This window comes from Mytilus californianus, unplaced genomic scaffold, assembly GCF_021869535.1.
Source record: "Mytilus californianus isolate M0D057914Y unplaced genomic scaffold, xbMytCali1.0.p SCAF_1, whole genome shotgun sequence".
NCBI lineage: Eukaryota > Metazoa > Mollusca > Bivalvia > Mytilida > Mytilidae > Mytilus > Mytilus californianus.
The window spans coordinates 83,420,655-83,429,340 of NW_026262581.1; the positions used below are offsets into that span (position 1 = coordinate 83,420,655).

General features: G+C 32.7%; 1 protein-coding gene across 1 annotated transcript in view; it reads right to left on the reverse strand.

The window, feature by feature from the left end:
* Positions 1-8,686, reverse strand: part of LOC127724962 (multiple epidermal growth factor-like domains protein 10) — a 178,358-nt gene that overhangs the window by 131,943 nt on the left and 37,729 nt on the right. The gene's annotated exons all lie outside the window — the stretch shown is intronic.

Here is an 8,686-nt window from a genome sequence, read left to right on the forward strand (position 1 = left end):
TTTATTGCGCTTGTGGGTGTTTTCTTTAGTTTTATAATAATCCCTGGACTCTGTAGCGCGTTTGATTCTAGATATCTCATGGTCAATGTCAGAATTATATTCAAACTGAACTTCGTTCCCGGCAAACTTAGATTTATATGAATGGTCTGCCTTTAGTTTCTTCAAACTAGATTTGCTATCCGCTTAAGCTTCTTTTTTCAACGTTTTAGAGTTCCCTTTTTGCTACCAAAATAGTCACAAAAAAGTTCAAAGTGGATTCAGCAACCTCTTTGGCTGTTTGTTGCTCTTCACGAACTACTACAGATTATCTAAGAATATATCAACACGTAAGAAATTCAAAAAAGCCTTACGCACACTTGACTACAATGACTCGGATGACTTTAACTACAGATAAACTACCCGTGCATTAAATTCTACCCGTATTCATTTAGATATCCAATCAAAAATATCCATCTATAAATGCTAAAAAGACGTTTATATAAAACGCAACAACTTGGATCGATATATGTACAAATTTGATAAATATAATTATCACACTTGTTAACAAAAAGGGCGATCTGAAAATAATGTTTGTGCAAATCAATATACTCATGATAGAGAGTCAGAGAGAGTTGTGTTTTTCAAGCTTTTACTTGTTAAAGTGTTTAAACCGCATGTAGTATTGCATATTTATTTTTGCAAGCATGTTCATTCGCAATAAAATTCTGATCGATCAAACTTAAAAACGCACTTACCAGTCAAGTATTATTTATTGATTAACGCCCTTTTTCTCATTTACAAGACATCAAATTTCATGCTTACAGTTTGTTCGAGACCAGGAAGGAAGAAGTGATGTTCGCCCGTTTTAATTTTTGGTACATGTATACTAAATTCATATAGTGGAAATTTAAACAATTTTAGAATTTGTGCTCGAAAATGTTAAGATTGTTCGTACAATATGACTGATAGTAGACACATGAGGCAACACATATCATGTTAAATAACTAATGACATGTTCATTTGCGTTAAAGGAGAAAGCCACATTATGGAGTAACCGAACAGTTTGATAAAATTATTTACTCTGTAAATCGTTGTCAAGGCATAACGGGAAAAATCACTTTCGCTATGATCACTAGAAATTTTATAGAAACCAACAGCACTTTGATGATGATAATAATAATGATGGTCAGAAGCACTTCATACACCTATTTTGGGGAGATTTTAATTATCATTTGCTCCCCGAAGATAGATAAATAAGTTTCCCCCATTAAATCTGGTTTCAAATCATTTGAATACATTTTACCTACATGATCGGTTATGAACCTACATGTATGCAAAGAACAACAAAAACGAAGATGTGATACATACAGGAAAAATACAATTCATCTATGTATAGGTCTTCCTATTCGCCTTCAAATATAAGTTAAAGCGAATTTTGAATCCTTCTCAAATCTTTATACAATTTTTAAAGAAAATTTAAAAGAGGTTTCCCGATTTCATACCGTACATACAGCAACACAAAATCGGACAGTTATTCAAATTTTAAATTAAATATATGTATGCACTTCATATAAATGATATAGGCGTATATTAAGTGCATCATAAGGAACTTTTATCGGCCGCTTGATATTAATTTCACATGGGTCTTTTTGCATTTATAGCTTTCAAACAACCATCCAATTTTGCATATTGGGCATGTTCCCTAATTTGTTTGCGTTAAATACTAATGTTACAATATATTATTTGTAAATTGGATATATAAAGTTTTTATTATATAATAAATAATAAAAGCAATTTTAACTTACAATAATTAGATTGAATTTATGTTTCATAAAAATCCGTAATTTGAATTGGATGACAACAATAGCGAGGCATTCCAAAATTATATTTTATTTATCAATACAATGCAATCTGTATGACTACATTTGCTTATGGTGTTAAGGTCACAACAATTCATAAAAAAGCTAACCAAAAGCTTGATGTTACTGATATTTTCGTGATTGTATCATAAACATGCTATGATAAGAATTGAATTCTTTTTTTATAATAGTGTAGGGTTGAAAAAAGTGTCCGCGCTTTTTACATAATTTGCTTCGGTTAACGCTGTTACTCCCAATCAAATTACACAAAGAAGCATTCAATTCTTTTTTAAAAAAGATTTCTCGGATGTTGTATTTGTGATTAAATATTAACACACATTAACTAGACGTCATGCGACTATTCTAGTGGTTTTATATATAAATGTACAATATTAAAATAAAGATAAGATTTGGGGAACAAATTACCAGTCAACACAAACAACTAAGCTTATATAAAGAAAGTTTCATGATTTAACCTAACAATTGTCATTGATGTAAAATTTTATCTTTAAATTCCTGCTTTTTAAGAAGTGGTCAAACATATATATTGCATAAGGGTAATGCTAAAAAGGAAACAAATCAAAAACATTCTTCCACTTATCTTTCAGATCATATTATTATCAAAATATCATTATCTAAACATCCTGAGATGCACATTTCATTATATTAAAAGAAATAACAGAAAAAGTTCGTATACTGACATTTCTTTCCTTCTTAGATTCTACCTTGAGTTTACTTGCAATGAGGTATTTGACAATCTTGTTTTTGAAGTTGCAATAATAGTCCGGCACATCGGTGACACAATTGTGGGTTTGATGATAAAAGCACCAAATTTCGCATGGTAGAAGTTCTTGGTGTTTCAAATAATATAAGCTATGGACCCACTTTGAAATTTCAAAATGGCGGCCTTTTCCTAGATGGCCGCCATAAGATATCAAAATCAACATATATCGCTAATATTAGGTCAAATAACTGGTCATAATTTAGCATGGCAGTAGTACTGGTTGTTTCAAAACATATAAGCTATGAACCCACCATGAAAATTCAATATGGCGGCTTTTTCCAAGATAACCGCCACAAAATATCAAAATCAACAAATATCCCTTATATTAGTTCTAGTTTGTTATGTTAATAGTGCTGGGTGTTTCGAACAATATTAGCTATGAACCCAACTTGAAATTACAATACGACGGCTTTTTTCAAGATGGCCGCTATAAGATATCAAAATCGACAAAATTCCTTACTAGAAGGTTACAAAGTGTTTTTTTTTTACGTACCTTCAGTAAAGCTAAGGTCTATATAATACCATGTGAATGCCATTTATTTACTAAAGCCAAAGATTTGTGAGGAAAGTATAGAAAATCGTAACTGCGGTGACATTCTTGCAGAACAGTAGTCTTCAACGATTGATAACGTATAGACAATGACGTTATCCCAATATTTAAGCTAGACTTAACTAGTAATAGAATGTATACTTCTCTGTGATCAACTGGAAGAGGAAATAGCAATGATCTTAAAACTGCATTACTATCAGGCTTGCCAGGCCAATGACAAGGCAGGTGCTGACTTATTCTGTTTAGTGATTATTTTGGTTTTGCAAGTAATCAAGCAACCGCAACAATCTGTTTGTGTGACAACAATATTTGAAAAAGCTGCACATGCAGGTAGTTCAGGAAGACATGATGTAGGCAAAAGTCTTTTCAACAGTTATTAAAACATTAGTTGATAATCGTTTGGCCAAATATTCAGATGTTGTCGAGGCAAATATGAAATTATCCATTTTAAAGTTACTTCTGTTTTATTTCTCTTTTATTCTTTCACATTATATTCAACTGAAATAAAACCATCTCATAATGTATATAGGCCATCTACTGGATGCTAGGACCAGGAAAGGAGGAGGTACTAAATGACAAAATGTACAGTGTACGTTTGTCGTTTATGAATGATCGAATTATCCATTCATCTACAGTACTAGAAGATTCCATTTAGGACAAACATCAACATTGAATATGTGGTTCTTCACGCGAAACCTGGAGGTTTTACAACAGCAGCCGTGGACAATATTGACAACAACAAGAGTTCAACTACGGCTAACGAATCGTTCCATAGTACGACAATTTCAATAATTCAGCATTTTCTTAGTCTAACTTGGCAAATTCATCATAACCTTTTGCTTTGAAATATATGCATGCGTTCCATACTTACATCTAATAATAATCGTTTTATGGACACGCACTCTGTCAACTGTCTTACCAGAAATACACGTATGCCAACCTGGTATAATAACTCAATTGTGCAACACTAACCTTGCATGGTATAAATAAGTTTAAAAAAATTATGACAGATGGCTTGAAGTAGATGATAATGAAAACATTGAATATGTCTGGGCAGTATTCCACGCATGAAAAACCAAGACAAATGGTCATCCACCTTTATAATTCAGTCCGCATTGACCAATGTTACAAGAAGAGATCAAACCTGTCACAACGATTCGACATGTCATGAATATAATTCATCAATGTGTTAATTTTTCCGAGACATGTATCAATTATCACTTGTGATCAATTGTTTTTTGCTTTTGCAAAATCGGAACAGTAGAACTTGCCAAATATATTTCGAGCAGAATAGAAAATAGTTTTGTTTAAGGTCTTTATACATAAATTGCATTGTTGAGAACCTTATGTGATTGGTTAGAAAACAGTGGTTGATCAAGGAAACATAGAATATATGAATAGCAGAGTCTTTTTAGAGGCTCTCATGCATCATGAACAAGACATTTCAATGATGTTACAGTAGGTACTTTTACTTCTCCTTCTTGTGCAAAGATTTTGACATATGTTTTTACTGAGGAACGAAACTCTGGTGAGAACTATGCAAAATTCAAAGAATGGAGTAATGAGAGGAAAATTTAAAGTCCTCTTAACCACAACTGGTCTGCATCATTAAATATTGAACTGGACATTTTGATGTGAGGTCATTGAGAAAATGTTCCGTCTAGGTGTACTCAGATCCATTATACTGCACACTCATTTGTTCTTTGCATTTTGCCATCAAACATATGGCTTCCAGAACCACTGAGCGATATTATGCCATTTAACTATACAGTTTAAGTGTTGCAAACGTAATTTCAAAATGGTACATGTAGATCAAGTCCAAGAGTAGAACTTCAAACTTGTAAAAGGAGAAGGTGGGGCAATCAGATTGACTAGCAATATTGCACAACTACAGCATTTGATAGTGTTTTGTCTAGAAATGGCCATAGTAAATTAAGATTAAACCCCCTTTGAAATACTATAACGTGATCAGGTAATCCACATAATGTTTAACACCAGGAACGGTTTAAAAGCAAAAACACATCTTTCACAAAGCATGTTAAAGCTTTAGGCGGGAGGGTGTTTCGGCCTAGAGTGCTACTTCGAGTGAATGCAGATGTCATATACCCTATTGGACATTTATCACAGAAGTATCAGCATTTTGTAATGAGGTAAGAACATGTGGATGTTAGATATAAAACAGAGGTCCCGGTAGATGAAAATGTCGATGACAGAGATGTTATTTCGGTTTTGTTTAAAATGTTCTGGGGAGTGGGGTAAACACTAAATGGGCTGTCCTTAAGAAACATTTTGATAATTGCTGTATAAATATGTTGTTGTTTAGATGATACCAAAATGGAGAAGATACTTAGGCACTCAAAAATCATTAGTATAATAAAACCAGATAAGAGCTTAGATAAAACAAAACGCCAAAAAACAAAAAGACTGACACAAATCACTCCACAACAAGAATGTGTCCATAGTACACGGATGCCCCACTCGCAGTATCATTTTCTATGTTCATTAGACCGTGAAATTGGGGTTAAAACTCTTATTTGGCCTTAGAATTAGAAAGATCATATCATAGGGAACATGTGTACTAAGTTTCATGTTGATTAGACTTCATCTTCATCAAAACGACTATCACCAAAATCTTTAACCTAAAGCAGGACGGACGGACGGACGGACGGACGAACGAACAGACGAACGAACGGACGAACGAAAGGACGCATAGACAGAAAAACATAATGCCCCTCTACTATCGTAGGTAGGGGGTAGCATGTTAATTGAGCAACACCAACCCCACTAAAAACCGGGGATGATCTCAGGTGCTTAAGAAGTGTACGCAGTTCCTGTTCAGCAAGTTACACCTACCTAGGTGCTCTTGTTTGACAAGATGTATGAGTCATATCCAGTAGTCAGGCGAATATTATATAATAGTGATCGAATGTGGAGGTTTGCAATGAAGTAAGATTTTCCATGCCTATACGATGAATAAATAAGCATTTCACTGGTTGACAACACAGTCATTGAAAATAAAGACCAAATAACTCAACACTGAAAGCATAAACAACACATCTTTTCATCAACTAGGGGTCAACGCAGGTTTAGGAAGGGTATGTAGTTTCTGGCCAAATAGTAGCACTCGGGATGTTACTCATTTCAAGTAGAAATTTGGTGATTAGTCGTACTAATTTATCATCTTGATGTTACCACAATCGAGAAAAAAGAAAGGACTGTGGCAAGGAGAAGTGGGACATATCCATTATCATTTGTGACTCGAATGTTTCCATTTATGGAATCTTTGTAAAAATTGTCTTGCAAGCAGCATCCATGTATCATGTGCAGCGCCAAACAGACGCGCACAATTAAGAAAGGGTTTAACTGCAGGTCGGAAAAGACAAAGGAGATCATATTTCCTTACCTCAGTCACCCTTTTAGTCCAATTTTAAGGTAAGTCCATCGTCGGTGTCATATATTGATTACGACAATAAATACTATGATACAGGCGTAAATACCTGAAATTTGTATCATTCACGATCATTATTCATAGCGCCCATTTATTCATAAATGACACTACGTGATTTCATCTTGAATATATATATTAAATATTTCTCCTTAATATTTGTATTGTCAAATTGACGAAAAAAATCCGATAAAAACTATGCAATTATGATAACATTGTATATGTGTAGATGCACTGTAACAGTTATATGTTTGAATCGGGTTCCTTATTTGTACAACCTTATTGATCTAGATAAAATGTTCCAATAATAAACATTAAACGTATCACTATTGTAGTTTTAAAAGAGCATATCAAAGCCCCTATCCTAATGTGTATTTTCATCATTTGTCAAAAGGCTAGTATTAGTAATTTTGTTTAAAGATGAAAGATCAGTTGCCAGCTAAGCTGCAGAACATAGCAAAAATATATTTACCTAAGAACTCTCCTTCGAAAATGATTCTTTTTTCTTGGCAAATAAACTGTTATGTATAAATCTCAATTACATGTTCAAAATAAAAATCACGTCGACATTACACTTTCGAATGTATCTTGTTTCGCATTTAAAAAAAATTAGTAACTGCTATAGATATTCAGCTTAAAAAATGAATAATAAAACTATCCCTATACTTAATTGTACAATTAAGCATACGTATACTTGGTGTATTAAGTGCATTACTATAAACGACGTGATAGCCTAATAAACGTGATTGTAGCAGGTAAGAGACACTAAATAGCCATGAATGTGTGTGATCAGGTTAATTTATATTGGAAACACTAATAAACTCCAGTCACTGTGTTACAATTACTATTATAGGTTGGGAAAATTAACTTAGTCAACTTAGTACTTTTGGGTCTTTGACTGTTTTGATTCGAGCGTCACTGATGAATCTTTTGTAGACGAAAATACAAAATGAGAAGACAAGTATCAATGATGAGTTTGTTTACTCAATGTTACTTGGTTTGTTATCTACCTACCTTCATTGATTCAGGATTGATAGTGTTATATAATACTACAGTAAAATACTACTGTGACAATCCTAATATGTGAAAGGGATTATCAAGTTTATTTTTGAAAACCACTGTTTTAACTAAATATGATAATGTAGTGTTTAGTAATGTTGAAATAATTAAAGGAACACTCGTTGAGTCCAATTATTTTGTTCCAAATGTCAAGTGCTAACATTTGCTAGCCTCTTAACACATTTATTTTTCATCTAAATGTGATGGTACGTGTTATGTGCAATTTTTAGTTGATTTGTTGTCGGAATTTGTTTGATTTTGATATAACTAGGTGCGTTGGTCTTTGAAGATGTTGTTGCTTTCTGCCTATATAGATTAAACGATTCAAGAAATATGTTTAAGAATGCTTCAGTGCACTATTTTTTTTTTGCTTTGCTTCGGTTTAATCTTGTTTCCTTTTACACATTTTGAGAAATTGAAAATGAAGGAAAATAGTGAAAAATTTTACATTATGTTATCAACATAAATTATTGTATTTTAAAAGTAGATTATGTATAAGATCATACTTATTGAAATAAATGTTAACGTACAATGTACGTGAAAGCCGTTTTAACCTACATTATGCATGTAAAACATGTGTAAAAGAACCTCTATTTTCAATCATGTTAGTTCATGACTAGTTCATGACTTGTTCTTCATGTAATATAACTTCACAATTATAGTAATACTGTGAATTGCTTACTTTACTATTCAAACAGAATTACACATTATTACTAAAAGAATTATAATAGATAAAAACAAACAAACAAACATACCATTATACAACTTTCAGTTAGAATGCCATGTGCAAAAATCTTATATTTCCCATGACTAATCATAAATAAATTAAAATATACTGCACTCTTAACGATTACAACTACATAGAAGTAATCGTAAATTCGTTGTACTCGTTTCGATTTAAAAAGATATGATTTAAATTATCCCATGGTGAACGTTCGATATCTCTGCATCGTTATTCCAATAGCACTTTTATATTGAGTATATATATCGCAGTTTAGACGACAACTCAT